This window comes from Nyctereutes procyonoides, unplaced genomic scaffold, assembly GCF_905146905.1.
Source record: "Nyctereutes procyonoides isolate TBG_1078 unplaced genomic scaffold, NYPRO_anot_genome, whole genome shotgun sequence".
NCBI classification, from domain to species: domain Eukaryota; kingdom Metazoa; phylum Chordata; class Mammalia; order Carnivora; family Canidae; genus Nyctereutes; species Nyctereutes procyonoides.
Genome location: NW_026575159.1, coordinates 4,114,314 through 4,141,140, shown reverse-complemented (window position 1 = coordinate 4,141,140; position 26,827 = coordinate 4,114,314). Strand labels below are relative to the sequence as shown.

Below are 26,827 nucleotides of genomic sequence, written 5' to 3'. Positions count from 1 at the left end.
AGTTAATATACAGTGTTATATTCGTTTCAGGTGTACAATACAGTGATTCAACAATTTTGTGTATTACTCTGTGCTCATCATAAGTGTATTCTTAATCTGGAAGACTCCTACTTTTTACTTATATACTTTTATACTATTTGTTACTTTTTCTATTTCTTTTTAAAAAATATCTGTATAGCTTATAAAATAAAAATATGTTTTAATTGACATGAGAGTATTTACCATTTCACTGATATTTTGAGTCCCTTTAATCAAGAGTCTTGAAATTTCTTCCATGGACCCTCTTGCAGTCTAGGTAAGCCTGTGAAGCGTTTCTCACAGTAATGTTTCTAGATGCCTAAAGTAAAATACATAGCAGTCCAAAGGAAACTAATTATATTGGAATACAATTATCAAAATATTAAAAAAAAACAAATTTGTGATATAGTAATAGAAGTATTTTGTTTATTGACACATTTGAAAGCAATATCCAAGAGCAAACCTATAACTGATGTAATTTCTTTAAAAAAAAAAGATTTTATTTATTCATGAAAGGTACAGAGAGAGGCAGAGACATAGACAAAGGGAGAAGCAGGCTCCCCATAGGGAGCCTGATGTGGGACTTGATCCCAGGACCCCAGGATCACGACCTGAACCAAAGACAGACGCTCAACCACTGAGCCACCCGGGTGCCCCAACTGATGTAATTTCAAAGATGTAATAAGCATACAAGATAGTCTGGTATATCTACAACAATAACAGTGTGATCCAGAAATATAGATGACTTCGGGACACCTAGATGGCTCAGCCATTGAGCGACTGCCTTTGGCTCAGGGCTTGATCCTGGAGTCCCGGGATCGAGTCCCATGTTGGGCTCCCTGCATTGAGCCTGCTTCTCCCTCTGCCTAAGTCTCTGCCTCTCTCTCTCCCTGTGTCTCTCATGAATAAATTAATAAAATCTTTTCTTTAAAAAAAGGAAATATAGATGACTTCTACTCATGATATAGTCACAGATACCACTAATACTACTATGGTTTATTGTTTATATTCATAATTGGAGGAAATGCTAAATTTTAGCCATATACAATTGTGAGGTAAAGAGAATGTAAACATCAAAAATGGATCCCAGATTGCTCTTTTTAAATAGGGCCTTAATGTAACAGTTTATAGTATGAAGTTAGCTCAACTTTTCAAAGTACAGTGCATCTACAATATTTTATATCTCTTCGATCTTTCTACTATTCTTTCCCCTCCATCCCCTATCTGCAAACTGGCTCTTCTTTTTACCTTTCTCTTTACATTAGCATTTCCCATCTAGCTGCTTGGCTCTCTAGTCTTTCCACTATATAGATTGTCTTTTAGCTTGTTTTAGTTCTAGCTCTTGATCTTGCTTTCAATGGTGGTTACAATTAACTCCTTATAAATCAAGATGTTAACCCACCATTGGGCATGCAATTTGAAATAGTATTTCGGTAATAGAGGTTGATTGGCATTGATCCATTCACACTACAACAGGGTGCCAGCTGTGACTAATGATACAAAGGGTCAAGGTGACTGGCATTAGTGGCTATGGCATCAGTCGTTATAGAATAGATCAAATTAACAATCCTGCACGGGAACTTTGTACTGACCCTGTATTTTGACATAATGCTTTCTAATCTGAGACTTTGAGAAATTTTGCTGCCAAAAATTACTCTTTTTCTGAAGTTATACCAAATATTGTTAGTTCTACCTTTCCTTTAGAACTGAGTTTGTATTTAGTTTGTGCATTGTAGTGTATGTGCATGAGTGTGTGTTTGGGTGTGTGTTTGCATGTGTGCAATGTGATTATAAAGATGGTTGTGATTGATAAAGGTGGAGGATATATAAATACATTTTGATTTCAAAAAATATTCTAAAATCAAAGAGATTGGCAAACAGAAAATTAATAGTTGTATAGCTGGGTTATATTAATAGTGAAAGAATAGAGTGTAATACAGCTGCGTTCCAAAAATAGTGTAGTTCTGTAGTAATGATTTAAAATCTCTTATTGCTGAGGACCTCAGTGATCTCATCCATTCAGATACTTGTTTGTGTATCATGCTCTGAAGAAGTTAAGTGTCTTGAGGAAACTCCTAATCATAAATTTGTTTGTTTAGATTCTATTTGAGAATTCTTGTTAATTCTATTTAGTTTGCCAGGGGACATAGTAGTCGGTACATAAGGGGCTATGATGGGATGCCCCCAAAAATTGGAAATAAAGTTATCTTCTTTGAATGAAAGAAGAATCATACATAATCAATGAAGTGTAGAAATAATCCACTTTAAAAAGATAGTTTGTAAATATTTGAGTAAGGACATTTTGGAAACCCTCCAGTAAAGGTTAATTCATAGATTTAATCCAGTTGATAGAAAGAATGATGTAACAGGGGACAATTAAGCGCAGGATAACATATTAAGAATGCTAACATATTTTTGTCACTATCCTGGGTGGGTTAAGAGAACTCCAAAAGGCCTTTGTATATATATTATCTCTGATAGTGGACATGGGCAAATTGGCCATCATAGAATATCTCCCTCCATTTTGATTCATGTTTACAAAGCAACAACTTTCTGGTTATGATCATGTTTCCGGTGTAGATTTTTCTGTTAGATAAATAATGCAATGGCCAGATGATAAATAGTGTTCTAGGACACTTGACTATTGTATTTATCATTGAAAATTAATGAATGGACTTCTGGGTTGGACATTATTCTCTTGTGAGCCTTATTAGATTTGCTGAGCCTAAAAAAAAAAAAAAAAAAGATTTGCTGAGCCTAACTTCTTTCTTTCTTTCTCTCTTCCTCTCTCCCTTCATCCTTTTTTTTCCTTTCTTTTGGCGGAGGCGAGGGACAGAGGAAGAGAGTGAGAGAGCGTATCTTAAACAGGCTCCATACCCAATGCAGAGCCTGACAGGGGCTCAATCTCAGAACCCTGAGATCATGACCTGAGCCAAAATCAAGAGTTGGAAGCTTAACTGACTGTGCCACTCATGTGCCTCAGCCTTTTATTTCTTGATTTACTCTTTTGATTTCTGAAAATTATCCTAGAGTAATTTCCTAGAAATGGTGCATTGAAATTTTTATATGTTGTATATTTGAAAGTGTCTTTTATTATACTGCCTGATTAAGATATTGGTCAGATACAGAACTATTGATTGAAAATAATTTTTACTTAATATTTTGAAGTACTACTACAATCTCTTTAAGTTTCCAATGTTGTTACTGAGAAGTCTGAAGTCATTTTAATTCCTGATCCTTAGACAAGACCTGTTTTGTCTGATAATATTTCTCCGTGGAAGCTTTTAGATCTTTTCTAGGCACAGCATTTTTATTCAGTAACTTTTCAAGAGAAGCATTTTATTAAGATCCATCTTATTTATTAGGAAATTGAGACTCAGATAAATTAATTTCTCAATCACAGAAGAACTAGGAAGTGCCAGAAGCAAGATTTAAATACCAATTCTAGATTTTGTGCTTTACATTATACTCTGTTAATGCTTTAAGATTTTAGGGGACCGTTGAGTTCATTAGTCAACCACTTGACCTGTACCAGTAATTTACCTTGATATTTATTTATTTACTTCTTTTCTTTTTTTTTTTAAGATTTTATTTATTTATTCATGAGAGACACAGAGAGGGAGAGAGGTGGAGACATAGGCAGAGGGAGAAGTAGGCTCTGTGCAGGAAGCCCGATGTGGGACTCAATCTCAGGACTCCAGGATCACTCCCTGGCCAAAGGCAGACTCTTACCCACTGAGCCACCCAGGCGTTACAACTTACTTTCTTATTTTCTAACGTAATTCTTTCTCTGAAGAACTACACTGATTCACAGTATGGGCCAAAATACCACTTTTTATTCTTACAAAAATAATTTCAAGGTATTATAAATAAAATAATTCTATTACTTACTTGAGAAGTCTCTGTTACATCAAAACCATCAAGGGCTGTAAGATAAGTAATCTCATTTCAAATTTCTTACATATTCAGAACATTAGTCAATACATTTTAATGCATCAGTCACTCTATCCATCCCAGTTTACTTCTTTTTATTTTTTTCTTTCAAGTTTTTATTTAAATTCCAGATTGTTAACATACAGTATAATAGTAGTTTCAGATGTAGAATTCAGTGATTCGTCACTTACATACTATACCCAGTGCTCATCACAAGTGCCTTCCTTAATCCCCATCACCTATTTAACCCATCCCCTGGTTTGTTCTCTATAGTTGAGTTTTTCTGTTTTGCCTCTCTTTTTTTCCCTAGCATGTTCATCTGTTTTGTTTCTTAAATTCCACATGTGAATGAAATCATGTGATATTTGTCTTTCTCTGACTGTTTCACTTAGCATAATACTCTCTAGCTCTATCCACAACGTTGGAAATAGAAATGGCAAGATTTCATTCTTTTTGATGGAATAATATTCCAGTGTGTGTGTGTGTGTGTGTGTGTGTGTGTGCGCGCGCGCGCGTGCGCCATATCCTCTTTATCCATTCATCAGTCAATGGACATTTGGGTTCTTTCCATAATTTGGCTATTGTAGATAATGCTGTAAACACTAGGGTACATGTATCCCTTTGAATCAGTATTTTTCCAGTTTACTTCTTTTTTAAAACACAGTGTTTTAATTCTTTGTCATATGAGACAACTTTCTGATTTTAACATGCTCCATTCTAATTAACACCTTAAAATCAGTTGTCTGTCTCCTAAAGCACTACAAAATGTGGCTTGTCTTTTATGAGGTGTGTTAAATGTGTCTTCCATTTCTTTGGGCTGTTAATGTTAAATCAGTGATAACTTCTCTAAAAGGGATCATTCTGAAGAACAACCAGTTCAGAGTGATTGTTATATTAACATAAAAGAGTCACTCTGAACTGTTACATTACACATATTTTTTTTATTTTAACAAGATGTAATGTAATCCTTTTAAGGTGGAAAAGCATTAAGGTTGAATTTTATTTGCGACAAGTCCTTAAGTAATATACTGACCACATTTTACTAGAGGCTGATATTACCACCAAATTATATACACTAAGCTCTTACATACTATGCAAAACAAATATGAAATGGAATCCTTTTCTATACAATCCTTGGTCAAAAGAAGCAAAAGTATGGACATAAGATAACATGTATATAAAATATATGGTATTCAAGGTAGATGTGAATCAATATGCAGATCCAAACCTAGCAAGTGGTGTCTATTCATCTTTATCATTTACCACCATAATTTCACAAAAGCCACTTAGTCTTTTTATATTGGGTTCATTTCAGATACTAAATATATATAACAGCCCATCAGCAAAAGAATTGGGACTTCTGTATCATTCATTATATACTACCTATTTCTTTATCTTACTTACCTCCTTCCCCTAGAATCTATCATACAGCACAGACAAAGAGAAGCAAGCATAAAGAGTTACTCATTAGCTCAGTTCTGCCCTCCCTCGCTTTTGGAAAAAAATTTTATTCCAAAATTGTTTTCTTAGGGGGAAAAAAGTATTTTAATAAATCATATCACAAAGTTGTTTTGTGGGATGGTAATAGATATTAGAGGAAATTAATAAGTCATTGGAAGGGTTCTATAGCCAAACTGGCTAAGATTGGGGGTCATTTTATTCACTGCAGAATTTTTTAAGACTTTAAGGTGCTATAATATGTTCATTATAATCTCTGTAACAATAATGAGCTATTGCATAAAAAATTCCATAACTAATTTGGAGAATTTATCTTAAAAGAATCATCTTTCACCCAAAATCAAGTGGTACACCTTGGAAATCACTGCTTTGACTCTTACAGCACATCAGTTATAGCCTTTTCAAAAATGCAGTAACAGGTTTTAGGGAAATTGTCCCTCTCCCTGTTAATACATATTCATCTTATAAGCAAACTGTTAAAACAGGTTACAAGCTTATATAAGTGGATTTGAATAAATGATCCCTCAAAAACACTGGGTTTATGAAGAATGATTTTATAAAGAAAAAAACTATTAAAGCAAACTCAGTTCCATACAAAGGGTGCAGGAAAAAAGATAGGCTTCTCAAGGGACCTGCTTTATAATGACAAATTGAATCACTCCAAACTCTTTAAAGTTTTCTCTATCAACCAGTTTTTTTTTTAATTTATTTATGATAGTCATACAGAGAGAGAGAGAGAGGCAGAGACACAGGCATAAGCAGGCTCCATGCACCGGGAGCCCGACGTGGGACTCGATCCCTGGTCTCCAGGATCGCGCCCTGGGCCAAAGGCAGGCGCCAAACCGCTGCACCACCCAGGGATCCTATCAACCAGTTCTTAAAGACGCATCTTCTTTTTCCTCAATTGTTATTATACGGACATCCCAATAGGAGGCATTGGTTTCCTGTTGAGATAATTTGAAGCTAATAAAATACTCATATTTTTTTTCAGTTGTTTGAGAAGCTCAGTGCATTCATTTTAAGAGAAAGATTTTTTTAAATAACCATTAATCTATGATTAGCTTTTCACATGTTTGAAAGAAACTGTTAGCCAGCAACAGGAATGCCTGAAGAAAGTGGACACTACCTTATTTGTTCATTCAATTAACAATTAACTGATTTTACTTTGTACCTATTACCATGCTATAATACTAGAGTGAGAGTGAAAAGACAAGCCACAGACTGGAAGGAAATCTTCGCAAAACAGGTATCTGATAAAGAACTGATACACAAAATATATAAAGAACACTTAGGACTCAGCGGTAAGAAACCAAACAACCCAGTTAGAAAGTGAGCAAAAGGTCTAAACAGGTATCTCACTAAAGAAAATATATGAATGGCAAATAAGCATATGAGAAGATACTCAACCTCATATGTCATTATGGAATTACTAATTAAAACAGTGAGATATGGGACGCCTGGGTGGCTCAGTGTTTGAGCGTCTGCCTTTGCTCAGGGTGTGATCCTGGAGTCCCAGGATCGAGTCCCACATCAGGCTTCCTGCATGGAGCCTGCTTCTCCCTCTGCCTGTGTCTCTGCCTCTCTCTCTCTCTCTCTCTCTCTCTCTCTCTCTCTCTCAAATAAATAAACCTAAAAAGAGAGAGGGGGCAGGGAGAGAGACCAAGGTACCACTATACAACTATTAGAATGATTAAAATGATTGACAAAACCCAGTGCTAGCAAGGATATGGAGCACTGGGATTTCTCATTCATTTCTGCTGAAAATGAAAAATTGTACAGTCACTTTGGAAATTTGACAATTTCTTTAAAAGCTAAACATTGTCTTATCATGGGATCCAGCAATTTGTCTTCTTGGTATTTATCCAAATGAGTTGAAAGCTTATGTCCCCACAAAAACCTGCACAGGAATGTATATAACAGCTTTATTTATAATTGCCAAAACTTAGAAGCAATCAAGATGCCCTTCAATAGGTGAATGGACAAACTATTAAAGGGAGTATTATTCAGCAATAAATAGAAATGAGCCATCAAGTCATGAAAAGAAGTAGAGTGATCTTAAATTCTCGCATTGCTAAGTGAAAGAAGCCAATCTGAATAGGTTACTTACTATATGATCTCAACTATAAGACATTCTGGCAAAGGCAAAACTCTAGGGACTACTGAAAGATCAATAGTTGCCAGGGCTTTGGAGGGAGAAAGAAAAGGATAAAGAGGTGTAAAACAGGATTTTTAGACCAATGAAAGTGTGTGTAATACTGCAATGGTAGATACATGCCATTATACATTTTTCAAAATCCATGAAACTGTACAACAGAATGAGCCCTAAAGTGTAAATTATTAATGACAATGTATCGATATTAGTTCATCAATTAATCAATTATAGCAAATTATAATAGGGGAAACGATATACAGGATAAGGGCTAGGGAGAATAGATATATGGGAACTCCTTGTACTTTCCGTTCAAGTTTTCTGTAAACCAAAAGTTGTTCTAAAAAGTAAAATCAGGGATGCCTGGGTGGCTCAGTGGTTGAGTGTCTGCCTTTGGCTCAGGTCATGATCCTGGGGTCCTGTGATCGAGTCCCACATCAGGCTCCCTGCTTCTCCCTCTGCCTATGTCTCTGCATTTCTGTGTGTCTCTCATGAATAAATAAATAAATTCTCTTTAAAAATAAGGAAAAAAGAAAAATCAATTAGTTTGAAGACCACCAACTTATAACATTACATTTTGGCAAGGACCTGTAATTATGGGCCCTTTGTTTAAAAAAAAAAAAAACAGCCTGAGTTAAGGTCATAAACCTCTGTGAATGACAATAGCTTATGTCACAGGGCTGTCATAGTATAACACTATTTATATTCTATGCCATTAATTTTTTTTATATAGAAGATCCTTCTTGAAGAGACCATGAATATAACTTTGATGTGGGCTCCTCTATTTTAAGACAGACTGTAAGTTACCTTCTCAATTTCTTTTAAACCACTTCAAATCTAAAAATGATGGGAAATGCTTTTGGGCTTTTGTTAAGATTAATACACCCATTGCCCCCTTTATGAGGCCTCCGACTGGTACTTTCCTTCGAAGGGAATGAATCCACCAGTTCTGGGATGTCTGCCCTGGCAGATTAGCTGGTGGTTGACTTCTTACTATACATCCTCAATCAGTCTATGATTGGCCAGAAAATTTCACATTATTTTGTACCACTTGAAAGCAAAAGGGGAGGGAAAAAATCCTCAAATTGCTGTTTTCGAGTGTCCAAGTACAATTTCGAGTAACAATTGAGTTTGACCCTGAAGCCGATGCTAACTCTAAGCCTGTCTTTAATCAAGTTAACCACAACATGCAGCCAGAGAAGTAGGCATTTGCTATTATGTCCCTCCTTATCAATACAAACTCCTACTCAAATTTTTAACTTCCCACAGCACTCTTAGCAGCCCCAAACTTCCTCTTTTGTACCTCTCAACCCATTGCAATCTATATTATTTTCTAATTATATTTCTTAGGAAAATAAGTCATGAGAACAGAATTTTTCAATGAGCACTTTTTTTCTGGAAAAGTTATTTTAAGATATGTTCTTAGCAGGTAATAAAAAAGACGAACCAGAAACTTAGCTAAGTGAGTACTGTGTTTCAAGAATTCAAATCCTGAAGAAGATTATTTTAATATCAAAAGAATGTTGGTGGCATCTCCTAGTGACACAGATTTCACTCAAATCTCCCTTTTGCCATGGGTTTAGAGTTGAGCCTCTAGTGACGTTGATATTTGTAATATCAAACTTCTTTTCAACAAGAACTAAGTAGGTCTTAAAATTCTTTATTTTTTCCTGGAGGTGATAGATGGTAAAGAGTTTCCCATCAGGGATCCCTGGGTGGCGCAGAGGTTTAGCGCCTGCCTTTGGCCCAGGGCGAAATCCTGGAGACCCGGGATCGCATCCCACGTCAGGCTCCCAGTGCATGGATCCTGCTTCTCCCTCTGCCTGTGTCTCTGCCTCTCTCTCTCTCTCTCTCTGTGACTATCATAAATAAATAAAAATTAAAAAAAAAGAGTTTCCCATCAGCTCACTTATAAAAGAACCATTGAAAGAAGGAGGAAAGAAAGAGTAACTAATGGGGATAAATCCCTTTAAAAAGAAGTAATGAATAATCAACATTAGAATATTAAGATGTGAAATAGGACTCTGAGTTCTTACGTCTTTTTAAAACAGCTTTATTAAAATATATTTCACATACCATACAATTCACTTATTTAAAGTGTACAATTTAATGTTATTTTTAATTTTTTTAGCATATTCACAGTATTGTTCAATCATCACCACAATCTAACTTTAGAATATTTTCATTCCCACTAAAAGAAACCCCATACTCATTACCAGTCCATCTTTTAAAAAAATATATTTTATTTATTTATTTATTTATTTATTCATGAGAGACACAGAGAGAGGCAGAGACACAGGCAGAGGAAGCAGCAGACTCCATGTGGGGAGCCCAATGCAGGACTTGATCCTGGGACTCCAAGATCACGCCCTGGGCCGAAGGCAGGCGGTCAACCACCGAGCCACCCAGGGACCCCCAACCAGTCCATCTACATTCCTTACCTGCACCAACCCCATTCTAAGCAACCATGAGTCTACTTCGTCTCTATAAATTTGCCTATTTCTGCACATTTCATATGCATGAAATCATACAGTTAGTGGCCCTTAGTGATGGATTTCCTTCACCTAGCATAACGTTTTCAAGGCTCATCCATGTTGTAGTATGTATTGATGCTTAATTTCATTTTATTGATGAATGATATTACACATTATGGAATATCACATTTTATTTCAACAGTTGATGGACATTTGTGTTATTTTAGCTTTTGGGCTAGCTACTTAGAACATTTTTTGTATGTTTTTGTGGGGGCATATGCTTTAATTTTTCTTGGGTTAGATACTTAGGAGTGAAATCACTACATCATATAGTAATCCTGTGTTTAATTTTTTAAAAGATTTTATTTGTTTATTCATGAGAGACAGAGAGAGAGAGAGAGAGAGAGGCAGAGACACAAGCAGAGGGAGAAGCAGGCTTCATGCGGGGAGCCCAATGTGGGACTTGATCCTGGGACTCCAGGATCACACCCTGAGCTGAAGGCAGACGCTCAGATGCTGAGCCACCCAGGCATCCCTGTATTTAACTTCTTAAGGAACTGCCAAATTGTTTTCAAAAGAGCTGCACCATTTTACATTTTCTGCCATCAGTCAATGTATGAGGGTTCCCAATTTCTCCACATCCCATCTCTTTCATAAATTAGCTTTCTCAAAAACGAATGTGTTAATATATTCATGCATGTTTTCATATGAGGATGCAAAATAAAGAATCTGGAAGAAAATGCACCGGGGTTTTAATATTTGTTATCTCTAGAAATCAAGATTACGTGTGGATTTTTCTTCATTTTTTTACTTATCCATAACTATGTTGTAAAAACAATAAGCATATGTAGCTTTTTCATTTTAAAAAGAAAGTATGATCTTCCTGCCAGTAGACCCCATAACACTTGTTCTCAGCTGCTGATTATTAGAAGCAACTAAAGGTACCTGGGTGGCTCAGTCAGTTAAGCGTCCAACTCTTGATTTTGGCTCAGGTCATGATCTCAGAGTCATGATCTCAAGGTTCTGAAATTGAGCCCCTCACCCATTTCTGTGCCTGCTTAAGATTCTCTTTCTCTCTCTCTGCCCCCTGCCCCCGCCAAAAAATAAAAGAAGTAACAAAGGAACTTTTTTTAAAATACCAGTGTCTTGACCATCTTTCATGTTTAGGTGATCTGGGATGATTCTAATGTGCAAGCAGAGTCAGAACTAAACCCTGTACTTTCAGTTCTAACTAATTTGTTGAGTTTTGCAGGAGGTGGGGGAAAAAAACCCTTTCTTACAGACTGGCAGTCTCCTGATGTGAATTTAGTTAGGCCATTTTATTTATGGTTTGCAAGGTATTATCTTTACTGGGTTACATCTGGAGAGGCTTCCTTAGTATCAAGAGGCTACTTCAAGAAACATGTGAAGAGGTGTCCCAAACTTTCTTCTGGCAAGTGTCATAGGAAGATCAGCAACTTAATGTTGAAATGAAACCATCTGGCACTTAAGGAGTTCTATACCTATAGTAAGGTATAATTTTTAAGCCCTCTTCCAAATAAAGCTGTCTTTGACTTCATGGATAACAATATTTAGACAATGATTTGTCATGCAGTCCTATGCTGCATAGTAGTAAGAGATGTGCAGAAGTGGTCTGAAGATGGGAGAGAGAAGATGGAAGTAACTCCATAAGAATATGCATCACTGAATATTCTACATCCGTTGCTTTATCTTTCACGTACAATAGGTGATTGGAGAGAAACTGGGTCCATTAAAATTCTTGATTCTGGTTATCTACTGTAAGTAACATACTTCTTGAATGAAGAACAAAGGAGTCAGCTTCATGGCTGAGTAATGGGGTATTGTGACTTTTTGTGTCCTATACCTTCAATACTAAGGATATTTGATGTTCCTGTCAGAAGGATCTACTCCTGAAGCATCTGAAGGCTTTTAACTTAAAAAATTGGAAGCATACATTCCTTGATAAATTTTTTTCTTGGTTCCTGTCTAGGCTCTATTTGGTGGGGTAAAAAGAGGGATAAAGAGAATGGTTGTCTTTTTCAATGACAAGGGGAAAATGTGCTACTGAATTTAAGCAGGCTCTCTTCACAAATGTCAGTGATTTTTGGAAGAATTATTTTTATCTACAAACCAATTTTCATGAGTTTTAACTGTGTACAAGCTACATGGTAATTCTGTTGGGAAAGCCAACGATGAATGACATTATTCAAGCTTTGAAACTCATATGACCCAGAAGAAAAAATATGTCCTAAAAAATTATTAAACAAAGTAGGATATGAAAATTTTCATGGAAATTACAAATAATAGTTCTGTAAAACTTCTAAGAATGAAAAGAGCACTTTTGTAAGTGAAAGATGTTTAATGTTTTTCCAGCATAATCTCAAAGCTGAACATCCCCCCACTATCTGAAAAATGGTACCAACTTTCAAATGAATCTGTAATCCTTGTTGCAAAATTTTTGTTCATTCTTTCTTTCACTGCACTGTTTATCATTATTATTTCTATATATAAATATCAGAAGTGTTTTGTTGTTTTGGCTTTCTGGCTTCTGCTAAAAATAGCCAAATTATCTGAAATTTAAAAACGTTAATTTGTAATCACATAGTACATTCATATCAAAGAAGATTCAGGATTCCTCTCCTGATTAACTTTGAAAGCTACTTTGCTTTTTCAAAATTGCTTTTTTTTTTAGGAGATACTGCCCTTATTATTTTTATTTTTTTCTATCTATATCTTTGAATATTTATTTTTTTAATTTTTATTTATTTATGATAGTCAGAGAGAGAGAGAGAGAGAGAGAGAGAGAGGCAGAGACATAGGCAGAGGGAGAAGCAGGCTCCATGCACCGGGAGCCCGACGTGGGATTCGATCCCGGGTCTCCAGGATCGCGCCCTGGGCCAAAGGCAGGCGCCAAACCGCTGCGCCACCCAGGGATCCCTATATCTTTGAATATTTAAAGCAAATTTGTTTTCACATTGTTCCATGCTCTGTTGGTTTTAACCTATGAATTCTCCTGTTGTTGAGATCCTAAGTCACATGGAGATCTGTTTTCTTAAATGCTTCAAATTTTAGTTGGATTCTATCTTCAGATTGAGTTGTTTTCAAAGGATATGTCATGATTCAAGCTTGTGAAGTCATTATTGTGTGTGTGTGTGTGTGTGTGTGTGTTTAAGATTGTATTTATTCATGAGAGACAGAGAGAGAGATTGGCAGAGACACAAGCAGAGGAAGAAGCAGGCTTCATGCATGGAGCCTGCCGTGGGACTCGATCCCAGGACTCCTGGATCACTGAAGTATATTTTTGGTAATATTTTCTCCAGGTCAACAGCAGGCACTAAACCACTAAGTCACCCAGGGATCCCTATTGTGGGTGGTTTTATGTCTCCCTCTGCCAGTCCCATGGGTCTCTCAACCAGTGTTTACAATAATTTCATGACCTAAGATTCTCTCACCAAGTGTAATGTGTGAATTTAACCCCCTATCCCTGCGTAGTATCAGTTTAGATTTCTTCCAGATGATTAATTTTCAACCATGATCTAGGACAGGCAGCCCATTTTTCTTGCCAAATTCCCAGTCCAGTGGAAAGAACTTTTCTAGCCCCTTCCAGGTTCTTGGTTTCATGCTGGTAGTGCACCTTTAGCTTCCCATGCCCCAGGGTCAGCAAACTCAACATTTGTCTCCTTTCCCAACTCTCTATTCTCAAATGAAAGTGATTTAGAACATCCAGGGTTAGTAGCCTCAGGGCCCATGGCTTTAGCTTCCACTCATTGCTCTGGCTTCAGATAACCTCTCTTTATTTCTGGCACCAGATAACCTCTCTTTATTTTTGTTTGCTGTTTTGTTTTCAAGCTTAGATATGGATATGCATGATTTTGTTGTTACATTCTGTTCACTAGTACTACCTGGAGCAAGGGGGAGGAGAGGCCAGTCAGCCATGACCAGAGACCTCAGTTTCATCTATTATGATACCACATAGATAATTTGACCTACTCTGCACCTTTAGTTTGCTTACATTTTTATGTTAAACAAACCAACAGATCACATAGACTGTCATGAAAATGCAATTTGAATCCTGTTGCTCTTGCTCTGTCTTCATGTCATGGTTGTCAGAGATGTCAAACTCTTAGAAAGCAAGCACTGCACCACATTCAGATATGCATTAGCATCACAGGAAAACAAAAAGAAACTTAGAGTAGTATGCATAATGTTTCTGAGGGTCCTATTTGCAGGGGAAAACATCTTTTCCTAAGTTGTCAACTTTCTTATTGGCAACTCTATTTCATAGATTCATACTAAAAATGTAGCTTCCTTTTGGTTTTGGCAGTGGTAACTGGTATCTTCATATTCTTTCTGTCCTTTTTTAGAATAAACAAGTTTTGCTCCTGCTTTTGCCTGCTGCAACCAACTCTCAAGCAACTGGAAGGTCATTGGACACTAGCCACAGCCATTGGCTGCAGTTTGTTTAACCCAATAGTTGGTCAAATGTTATTCTCAACCTTGAAATATAATAATGAGATTTTTTGTGTGTGTATGAGGGTAAGAGGGGTAAAATTATGAACTATAAAACCAGAGTGACAGGAAGGTGCTAGGAGAAATGTTCAAAACATTGGTGTGATTTATGAACATATGGCAAACAGATGTGGTGGAGTCATAGGGACCCCCATCTCCTTTTATAAATTTGGATGACATTTGTGTCCTTCTTGCATCACCCCAGCCCTAGGTTCATAATATGCTTTATTAAAATTCTCTGCAGGGCATATGGATGATTAATAATTGTTGATGACAGAAATTTGGTTTTGGTAAGCTGCACAGTGAAAGATAAATACAACGAGGCTATTTTAACCTCTGTACATTAAAGCTTATTAGAGTAAGTCTTCTCTGTAAGATGGTCTGTGTTGAGATTGTGTGTGATTTATGGAAATGTCGCCAGTGACCCTGGTTCTGGAAAAATTCTCAAAATCTCTTTTGTTGTTATCATCACTTGAGTTTCAGTTGTCACCAGGGAAAATCATTTTTGGAAAAAACATAAGAGTGGTCAAAATATGCTTCAAATAAAATAAATATTTGGTAGCTATCTAGGAATAAAAATACAATGAAAGCCTTGAGATGGATATTGGAAATAAAAATTTATTTGTAACCAGTTCTAAATGTGGTGTGGAAGAGAAACAAATGGATAGGAAACATTGGAATATTGGCTTTTGATCCTTTCCCCAACTCTAACATGCCTGGAAAATTTGGATAAGCTTTTTAATTATTTCTCCCTTTCTTAAAATAGCAAATGCCCTGTAATTAGTGTCTGTAATACAGTTTGAAAAAAAATTAATAAAATAAAAAATCCTAACAAGCATCTATGTGGCAAGAAATCCTATAAGTACAAATGTATTTATTGTGAAGAACTCATTTTCCTTTCATCCTTCTCAAGTTCACTTATCTAGAAGCAGATACTGAGTTTGAAATTAAGAAAAGGTCCTAATATTATATAAGCCTGGCTTTCAAATAGGAATATTGAAATTTACCAAAAATTGCATTCAGTAACTGTACTATTCACCATAAGGTAATAGTCATTTGTAAAACTGATATTTATTGTAAGATCATATAAATCCCACCTCAAGTGATATTTTGAGGAAAATTTAAAAAGGATAAAGGGGAAACACTCAGAAAATAATGAGAATAATGCTGGAGGTCTGATGATTACTGATTTGGTGAATTTTGCTTTGGCTGGGACTCTGATAGGCAGAACTGGAAGATCATACAGCACAAACACTTGATTTGCAGTTTCCAAAACCTCTCCATTTTTCCCATCCAAGAGTATGGCTGGCGGTTGTCTGGAAGTTGAAAGGAATGATTGCTGGATCAGGGCCTCCTACAAAGTGTTAGAGGAGTCAGCATGGGGCAAGTCTGTGCTTAACGTGTGGGGTTAAAATAGGAAAAGAGAACTCCCATGCTTTTCTTCATGCCCTCATTTTTCATGCAATTAGGGCAAATTATAAAAACAGTAACAAAAATGAAAACACACATGGTAACAATATCCTAATGTGTTTGAGAAATAATGCAGAAGATGGACTTAACCACCTCAAAAAATTTTGGGAAACTGTTCAGGGGTCTAAATGGAAGTCTGGTATTTTGATTACCTAGACAACTTTCCTTCGGTTCTGGTCACATCATCAGCTTCTCTCTCACCTCTATCGGGAGTGACTAATAACTCAGTTTTATACTTGTTTCTTAGAGAATGTATAAAAGAGCTTCCCTCAAAAAAAAAAAAGTGAGTGCTGTTGCATTCTTTTGTGTCTCTACAGTATTTTGTCCTCAGTCTGAAACTGGGTTAAGACACTTAGGCTTGAATAACTGGCAAGTCTCTTGATTCTTTTCTAAATGGAAGCGCCTTGGTGGTTGACAATTGAAGAATGATTACATTTTCTGGAGTACTTTGTGGGTTTGGTTTTTAAAACCAGTTCTTAATATTCAAGCTACTTGGAAGTTGGAGCTTCAGTAATAGCTAGTCATTTTGAAAATGTGGAATTTGTCCAGTTTTGAGTAAATACCAAACTGATATATTTTCAAAAATGTAAGTTACCACATTCAATTGTCTTGATAACCAATGGAGGAGCAGTAGGGTTTTCCTCCAAATTGTAAAATAATTTGATATTAAAAAATTTAAAAATAAAGGGAGTAGATTTTCCTGTGCAGATGTCATATCCAGATATAGTTCTCATGACTTAGTGTGGCCCTACAATGAAACTGTAAACTTCCATGTCTCAAATCTTGAGAATGTAGGAAGGAGTTATATTATGTTGTGCATTTTTTCAGATTAAAGATTATGTTGCATTAACCCAGACTTTCAAAAGTAAATTGAAATATTCTGGTATCCTGTCAGTGTAGTAGTTTTGACTTATCCTAGCAAGGGACCATCTCAATCCTGACTATATTTAGCTAACATGAACAAAATAATACCTGCAACTTTTTCTCATTTTTGAAATATGTATTGTCAATGCTTATTGATAATATTTGTAAGTTGAAATAGCACTTTAATTCATGAGAAGAGGCAGCCATATAATTAACTTGAAAACTGTCTTTATATCTTACTTGGTCTATTCTTGTCACCCACAACATTGCTAAATAAAACCTCCACTCATTCTTTCATCAATTCTACAAATAATTATTTAGCATCCTTTACATGTTAAGCATCTTAGTAGGGACTAGGTGTGTAAAGATTTAAAAGCAAACATAAAAACAAGATGAAACAGCAACAAAAACCACTGTCTCTGACTTTTAGTAGCTCATATTGAGGGAAACAGAATAAGTACCTAATAAAAATCCTACACAATATGACTGCTATAATAGAGGTATGTACAACATTCTATACATGTACAGGAAAAGGAAGGACTTGCTACCTCCAGAGAAGCTAGAAAGAAGTCACATAAACTGTATCTCATGTTGGTGTTTTCCAGATGTGAGACAAGGATGATTCCCTAGAGAGGACTGTGAGCAAGAACACAGAGCTGCGAACAGGAATATTTGGGAACAGATATTGGTAAGGATGCTGGGGTCCATATTATACAGTGCCCTTTCTATCCTATTAGGAAATTTACTATATTTGTTATAAGTAATGAAGAGTCTATTAAGATTTATAGGGAGAGGGATGGACATGATCAGATTTGGGTTTATATAAACCACTCAGAACTATAAAAAATGAATTCTGGGGAATAAGAACCTGGTGAGGAAGAACAAACAGATGGCTATTGAAAAAATTGTAACATGAACCAAGAAAACTGCAGGAGGAGGGGATAGAAATTAAGTTCCTCAGCCCCAATGCATGCCTGTATAAGTTCATCTCTGTGTCTATCTATGCCCCTCCCCCAGCAAGCTCTCACTCTAAACTGTTCCCTCACTCAACAAATTTCCCGTTTACCTCCTTTAAAATTCATGACATATTTCAGACATACAGAGGCTCTAAGAACTAATGTAATAAATACCTGTGAACCCACTACCCTGTTTAGGAAATAAAACATTAATACAAATGAGGGCTTCGCTGTGACCCTCCATCTTGGTACATATAGCTTTCATTTCTTGATTTTCATTGCTTAGTAATGTTCTATTGTATAAACATACAAAGATTTATTTATCCATCTTTTATTCATAGATGTGTAGTTTTCTGTTTTTTGATGTTATAAGCAATGCTGCTATAAAAATTATTGTATATGTTACTCTCTTTACATGCATGGGACTTTTTAGGTATGAACATAGAACCAGAATTCCTGTCCCATTGTGCATTTTCAGCTTCATTAAGTATTGCCACATTGTTCTCCAAGTGTTTATACCCATTACATTCTCACCAGTAAATTAAAAAATCAAACTATATTAAATTTAAAAATCAATAAAATAAAACCACGTGTTCCACAATTTCACCAATACTCAATATTGCCAGACTTTTAAATTGTTGCTGGATTGTGCCAGCCCTTTTAAGCCATTGAGGATTTTTTTGGCTTTTACTTTAAGTGAGATGAGAAGCCTCTGGAGGATTTTGAATAGAAGAAGGTAATGACCTAAGGATAATAATTCTGGCCATTGGATTGAGAACAGACTATAAGGAAGTAAAGGGACAGAACCAGTTAGACCCCTTAAGTGGCTGTTGCAATAATTTATTCAAAATGTGATGGAGGATTAAGCTAGAGTGGTAGCAGTGGAAGAATGAGAATTAAAGACATATCCAGACTCTAAATATGTTTAGAAGGTGGTGGCATTTTGAAAGTAAAAATGATGGATTTGCGATTGGCTTGCAGGCAGAGTGTGTGAGAGATTCCAAGGTTTTGGATCAGTAACTGAAAGAGTTCAGTTGCTGTTTACAAGGATGGGGATGGATACAGGAGGAACAGTTCAGGTGAAAAGATCAGGATCAGCTTTGGGCTTGATCTATTTGAGAAAACTATTAGATACCCAACTGAAAATAGATAAGTCTAGAATTAACATTATAGTTTAGAACTAGAGTCTAAATTTTTGAATATCATATAGATAGTATTTAAGCTTTGAGACTAGAAGCAGTCACCAAAAGAGTAGTATAGTCAGAGAAGCAAAAAGGCCCATGAACTGAAACCCATTTTTAATGGGAGATAAGGAGAAGCCAGCAAAGAAAACAAATAGAGGAGGAAAACCAAAATAGTGGCTGTGCCAAAAGTAAAAATGTGTCCCTTCCTGGGACACCTGGGTGGCTCAGTCCCTTGAGCATTTGCCAAGGGACTGGGATCAAGCTCCAAATGGGCCTCCCCCCTCCATGGGGAGTCTGCTTCTCCCTCTCCCTTCCTCTTTCATGTGCTCACTCTCTGTCAAATAAATTTTTAAAAAATTTTGTTTAATGTGTTCCCTACTGCTGACAGACCAAGTAGGTTGAGAACTGAGATTTGATCATTAGATTTAGCAACATGAAAGTCACTGCTGATTTCTCAATAGCAATTTTGGTGGAGTGGTGGGGGTGAAAGCCCAATGAGAGCCTTTTAAGAGAAGACAAAGGAGAGAAATAATTATTCTTTATATGATTTTTTGCTATATGGGGGAATAGGGAAACATGGCTGCACTTGGGTGGTGGATTTGGGTCAAGAGAGGATTTTCTTAATATTGGAAGAATATTAGCATATTTATGTGCAATGGGAAGATGCAAAAAAGTAAAGGAGAAATGATGATGCAGTAGAGAAAAGAGACAAATTCTAGAGTGATGTCCTTGAGTAGTTGAGAGGAGATGGGACTAGTGGATTAGTAAAGAGAGTTACAGAAAATTCGTCAGTTGTGGCCAAAGGGAAGACAGAGTAAATGGACATGGATATGAGCTGAGGGATAGAAGCAGTGGTAAGAAGGCAAAGAATGATGGTTGCTCTGTGAAATAGGAAATAAGAATCATCCAAAGGTGTGTAAGGAGAGGTGTCAGAAGTTCTAGTAAAGAGGATAAGTATGGCATACTGATCTAGGAAAAAGAAACTGGAAATTGTTCCTTCTGATTTTTAACCTGTCTTGGATTATTTCACTAAACTGGTCTTCTAGTTTCTGTCCTTGCCCCAGAACGATTCTCTTTTAACAAGATCATGTCATTCTGCTCAGAACCTTCCAATAGCTGTACATCTTGCTAAGAGTTGAATCCAGAGTCTCTCATACCTCCTATAAAGCTCTATACTGGGATCCCTGGGTGGCGCAGCGGTTTGGCGCTTGCCTTTGGCCCAGGGCGCGATCCTGGAGACCCGGGATCGAATCCCACGTCAGGCTCCCGGTGCATGGAGCCTGCTTCTCCCTCTGCCTGTGTCTCTGCCTCTCTCTCTCTCACTGTGTGACTATCATAAATAAATAAAAATTAAAAAAAAAATAAAGCTCTATACTACCTGTTCCCATATTGCCTCCAAAGCTCAGTTTGCCTCCTGCAACTGCTTTCCCCCTCTCAAACCATCAAAGCAGGACAACTGTGTCTATTTTTTGTTCACTACTATATCTTCAGTGAAGATACAGTGCCTAGCACATAAGAGGTCCTCTAAAAATTTTTCAACAAATTAAGCAACAGCATTTTAATAATAAATTAAGAAGAATAGAAGCAAGGTCATCCAAATTGTAGTCTTCCTCTGAATGCGTTGGGTTTCTTGGGACATATGGGTAATGAAGACTTTGCTTATAAATTGGGAAAGTGTGGGGCCAGACAGGTGCTGTGCTCATTTAAATGCCACTGGAAGTTTCATATATCTTTCACTCAAAAAATTTAAGAGATGGAAGTTCCAAATGTTTTTTTGTGCTACAGGGTGAGCTACATAAGGTTTGCAATTCACATAAATTTATTTATATTCAGGCAAGGGCTAGTGTAACCTAACTTCATTCAGTGCAACAAACAGAACCAAAGTGGATAAAATTCCATGAAATGTACTGTTAATGATGCTGCTGAATACATTTTTTTTGCATGTTATAATGCCCTCATTGTGAGGCGAGCAACAGAAAATTCCTTATAGTGCCACAATGAGGACCAGGCTTCTTGTTTCATTATTTCATAAAAGTTGCAAATCATGTCACTGATTCTATTCCGTTCTCTTCTTTGGCTGTAAAGAAAGCTAGAATCAAATGTATGCCCCTTGTTTTTGTCAAGCACTTGTGACTTGTGGATTCATGTCTGCTCCTTCCATTATTAAAAATAACCCCATAAATAACTAAATATCTAAGAAGCGAGTCATGTATGATTCAGGGATCCAATTCTGAGTACCTAGTGTCTAAAAGGAAAGGCAAAATAATACCAAAAGAAAGGTTAACTGCTCCTTCAGGAAATGTGTGCAACTTCTAAAATGCATTCTGAGCGCTAACCTGACTTCTTACTTCACCGTGTTTATTACACCATGCTGTTATCTTAAAACCAATTTAATACTCCCATTTAATTTTAATTTAATTTTGCCCTATTACCTCAAGGGTTCTCCATGTATAGGAAGGATTATTAATACTTCTAGGTTTCTGCAGAGGGATCAAAGCTCAGACAGAAAAAGAAGTGAATTAGATGGAGCAGCCATACCTACACCATTACATGGGTCTTCACAATGATGGTTTTTCTTTGTTCCTCCAGTAACATTTAGGTTTACACTGGAGAATGACCAACACCTAAAAATGTATCTCTTAATCTTTCAAAGGTTTTGGTGTAGTGGAAAGAGGAAACTTGACCAGACTTTAAGTAGCTTATAAAAATAACTGAAAGAGTCTATCCTCCCTAAAACAGGAAATAAAATGTCACCATGCAACTTTAAACTACAGTCAGTACATCATGTTAAAGTGCTAGAAATTATCTAAGTTACTTCCAATCTTCCTCTTTTCATGAAAATCAATGATTTTAGAAGTGCAATAAAAGTAATTTTGCTCAGAGGAACGTTGGCTTCTCTTGTCATTGTGGAATGATCCCTGGGAGAAACCTTGATTAGATCCAGCAGCAGTTGAGTCCAACCCCTTAAGGGGATTCAATCTGTCCATAATCCGCTAAGATTTGTGGAAGGGAGCTGAACTGAGATCCAACTTCAAGAAGTAACAAAATTTGAAGAAGTCTAAGCAGTGGCACTACATAAAAATTCAGCCACACTTTATGAGCATATCATTATCCCTAGAACTATCAGAATGCCTATCCAGATAATTTCAAAGTATCATTTATAAAGTTGGGCTAGAGATCACTAGGTTTGGAATCAAAAAGGCATCTTAAATGGGATTTTTAGATTTTCAAAGACACAGAGAGAAATATACTACCAATAAGTTGCAGTTCTGTAGGATTTATACTTCTCAGATCCAGATACTCTCCCCAGGACTCTCTCCCCATCCCTCATCCGTGCACCAATCCATTCAGCTAGTTGACACTCAGGGCATTGCAGAACCCTTCTCTTTCTAACTTCTATTTTGTCTCAAAATGCTGCTAGTATAAAATTGATAAGAAATAAAAAGAGAGAAGAGCCTCCAAAAGAAAAATCAAAGAATAGATTGTGACTCTGGTCATCATTTTAATGAAATGAGTGTTGAGATTGGGGAAAATGCAGATATAACTATGAAGATTAGAAAAAAATGAACAAAAGAGAAGAAGAACCCCAAAGAAAATAGGATAATTGCATCTTTACCTTCTTCTACAGACAAATAACAGATCTTGTACGAGGTGGGAGGCACCCCTTCATCTGTGTGCTAGGTCACCACACATCTTCCTTTCTCACCCCATTTTGAGGCAACACTGTCAAGGTCAACAGAATTAAACTTTCATGACAACACCAGTACCTATTTTTTCCTGTAATTCTTTATTCTACTTTTTTTTTTCTACTTTTGCCAAGACAAGTGTTTTAGCTCAGCCTCTGATATAAATGTTATCTGTGTCATGACACTAAGCTGCAGAACGTGGTTTTTCTGGAGAGGATTCTTTCAATGAATAGACATTTTTATTCTATTCACCAGTTTCACCAAGGTTTTTCTTAGGAACAAGGAATCACCTACTCTAAGGTGTATTCTCCATAATTTTAGAGCTAAAACTCATTTTAGAAGATCTTTAAGGGTGAATATATTTGTCAAAAGAATTAGTACCTGTCCTTAGAAACAGATTTAAATTGATCAAGCGTAGGGACCATAATAATAACAAGACAAATACAGTATTTACATGTGTCACGTGCTGCTCTCAGCATTTTACATGTATTAATTCAGTCCTTAAAATAATCCATAAGACAGGTTTTATTATTATCCCCAATTTAGCAATGTGGAAACTGTGACAGTCCCAACCAAGGTCCCACAAGCTATAACTGGAATGCTTAGGACTTACACCCAGGGAATCTGGCTCTACAGCTTGAACTTTTAATCACTCCATTATATTCAAATAAACATTTGTTGGAGGAATGAACAGATTAAAGAATGAAAGGATGGTTAAATTCAGTAGTTTTTAGATATAGTTCTTGATATATATATTTTCTTTTTTGATATATATGTTGTTGAACCAGAAGCCCTTGTGTATGTGAGTTTTATTAATGTCTAGAGATCCAGAAAAACACACAAAAAATTTCTCTATACCTGTGTGAGTATGTATATATGTAACAGAGAGGAGAGGGAGAGATTGTTTAATTTGGAAGGTTTGCACACTAGAGTTTTTGAGATAATTTGAATTTGACAAAATTAGTATCTTTTAAGGACTCATATGGTAAATTAGAACTAAAATTGGGTTTACCAATCATATGACAACTTAGAAGAAAAATTTGGTCTAATAGTTTAGGAACCTCAAGAAAGTAAATGGAGAATGTGAATTGAAAACAAATTCTTTTATTTTGGTAACTGATAATTTTTGGAAATAAAATTTAGTAGCTCTATCTTTCTTATCTTTATTAGATCTGGCCAAAGAGAGAGAGAGAGAGAGAGAGAGAGAGAGAGATGATATATAAGCCAAGAAGTATTAAGAGAAGGATTATCTATAATTCTGGTGAATTTGTGCCTTGTTAAAAGACATTGTGTGGGTATAGAGCTACTCTACCAGAGTCCATAAAACCATTTGAAGAAGGAATCCAATAGTACATGACACCAGGCTCATAAAGTTCTTTGGCCGCTATAAGGCAGAACCATTGTCACAGGTATGTGTTTGACCAATAAAAGTGATGGATTTGATATTTTGCAAAGCTGACAAAGCAATTCGACTCCTTTGTTTCTAATTAATAGTATTTTCCAAGTTGAGAGAGTGATGGATTTAAAAACATGTATGTGTGATGTGTGTATGTTTACTTAAAACCTATTGTCAATGTAGAATGGGACTGCATGCACCCTTCCAGGGTAGCACAAATCAGGTATGATAGTATTCTCTGTTGAGTTTCAATGTAGTCACCATGGACTGTAAACTTGCTAGGGTGGACAAACAGGGGTATTTAGCCCACGTATTGCAGCTAAACATCATTTTCTTGGTCTTTTGCTGGTGCAGTTATTTTCATAGAATCTTGAAACATGATCTAACCGAATGGCTCCATCCTGTTAGATTTGACCCTTGCTCCAACTTTTCTAGATTTTGACATCAGATAGTTGTTTTCTTTTCAACTTTGTGTCATCTATAAATTTGATGAGCTTGCCTTCTCCAAGCTATAAAGCCATATACCAAATAAAAGCCAAGGGCAGAGCCTTACAGTTTTTTGGCAATAGCATAAGACATTTATTTAAAAATTGATAAGCTAGGCAACTAATTTTTGGACTGAACTAATCATCTTAAATGGTGACTATTTTGAATGCCAGCTAGGAGATTAATAAATTTGACAAAGGACATATTAGATAAAATTATAGGCACTAAAATAGGTTATATTTAAGTGAGATGAGAGCCTCCTATTATTTTGAAAGAAAATAAAACCTTCAAAATTGAAGAGTAATACATCTAAAAGAAACTATATTTAACCATTTTTGAAATTACTGCATCCTTTACAGTGTATATATAACAAAAGAGCAGATACTCAGTTGACTAAGTAAAAATAAGGTGAAAACTACACTCCTTGAAATCAGTTTACTAGTAAAATAGGCATTCTTTAAAATATGCCTAGATGGTGGTTTTGTTCTGTTTTTACATAATGCTTTCACTTAAAAACTGCTCTGGTCATGTCACTCTCATATACATGGTATTTTAGTGGCTTTCTTCTTACTACCTTGTTACTTTGCCTGTGTTTCTAAGATATTCTACAATGTGACTCAACCTGCCTACCCAGTCTCCATGTCCACAGCCTCCTGACTGTCCCCAAACACTCTGTGTACATGTTCTCATTATTGGCTCAAGTTCTCCAGGCATAATGCTCTCCACTTTTTTGTAAACTCATCCAAATCTTGCCCATTTTTCAAGGCTTAGCTCAAATCCCACACTCTCCCTAACCAGCTTTCTTGTATAGCTCCCAATCTTCATCTGTCTCCCTCTTTGACATCATTCAGTTATTCGTTCAGTGAAAATTTGGATGCTAAGTGCACAACATTTTGCCAGCAGCAGGTGTAAAATACACTTTCTCTGTTTTGTAGTCAGACTATTTGTATTTGAATTCTTACTCTGCAATGTTCTAGCTCTTTGACCTTGGGCAGTTTTTTAACCTTTTTACAGCTCTATTTCCTCATTTGTAAAGTAACCTAATAGCAATACCTACCTCACTAGATGGTTCTTCTTCATATTATTATTTATTATTAAAAATTGTATTCATTTATTGGAGAGAGTGAGAGAGAGCACAAGTGGTGCGGGGGGGGGGGGGCAAAGGAAGAAGGACAAACAGGACTCCCCATGGAGTCTGACACAGGGTTCTGTTCCAGACCCTGGGATCATGACCTGAGCCAAAGGCAGATGCTTAACCAACTAAACCACCCAGGCATCCTGGTTCTTATTATTAAAGCACATAATTACTTAAAGCTTTAAGAAAGTTCATTTAGTAAGCATAATGTTTAATAAATATTAAACATTGTTATTGCCGTTTTGTTATGTGAGACAGAACAATAAACAAGCAATTGCAAACAAGTTATGAGTGCGTTCATAGTTAAGCACACGCTGCAAAGCCACAGGAGGGACATGTTACCTAACTTTGGAGATCAGGGAGGCCTTCTAGAGTAAGTGATTCCTAAGCCAAGGCCTGAAAGATGAATAAAACACCTATAGCATTCAACTGTCCATACTACTCTTCAATTGCATGCTCAAATTTATATGTAACAGCATTCTGTCATGAGTTTACAAGAAATGTTTTTCATGGAATTGGTCTTTGTGATCCCATTCCTTATCTATAACATCACACACACAATTTCTTCCCTAAACCCACTCCCACCCCCCACCTAGCATTCTTCGGACGTTTTAAATGTAAGATAGGTGCTTTCACCCTGGAATTATGAATTCACAATGTGATTAAAATACACAAATAAAATGTAACCTATCAAGTCAGAAATTTCACGTTGAAGCTGAAATTGCCCTGATGGCTAAAACCCAATCTCATCAAATGACCAAGTCTATATTCTCTTCTTGGATCATTTTAAAAATTTGTACCAGGGCCTCCATGTGGTCATTAATCTCCAGGCTTCTCAGAGCTCACATGCAGCTCTGTTACACAGAGCATGTCTTCAACTACATGCTCAGCTACCCAAGTTATTTTAGAATCTGTTATCACCTAATGAGGGAAAAAGAAACAAGACACATTCCCATGTCTTTGGCATACACCATCTTCATTTTACTTTTTTCTCCCTTTTTATTTTATTGTTATATATTTTTTCTTGCTACTATTGTTTCATGTGTATTAATCTTATCTCCAATTTTACCTGCTTCCTCCCCCTGCTCAGATGGATTGTAAGCTAGTTG

At 36.3% G+C, this 26,827-nt stretch overlaps 1 long non-coding RNA gene across 4 annotated transcripts in view; it reads left to right on the top strand.

The window, feature by feature from the left end:
• The window catches only part of LOC129502465 (uncharacterized), a 127,479-nt gene that overhangs the window by 65,407 nt on the left and 35,245 nt on the right, over positions 1 to 26,827 (top strand). For 2 of the 4 annotated variants that reach the window (XR_008662973.1, XR_008662972.1), the window contains exons 3-4: positions 8,292 to 8,356; positions 17,481 to 17,563. This is a non-coding gene — a long non-coding RNA (uncharacterized LOC129502465). The remainder of the gene's footprint in view (positions 1 to 8,291; positions 8,357 to 17,480; positions 17,564 to 26,827) is intronic. The other 2 variants (XR_008662970.1, XR_008662971.1) reach the window with 1 other exon arrangement.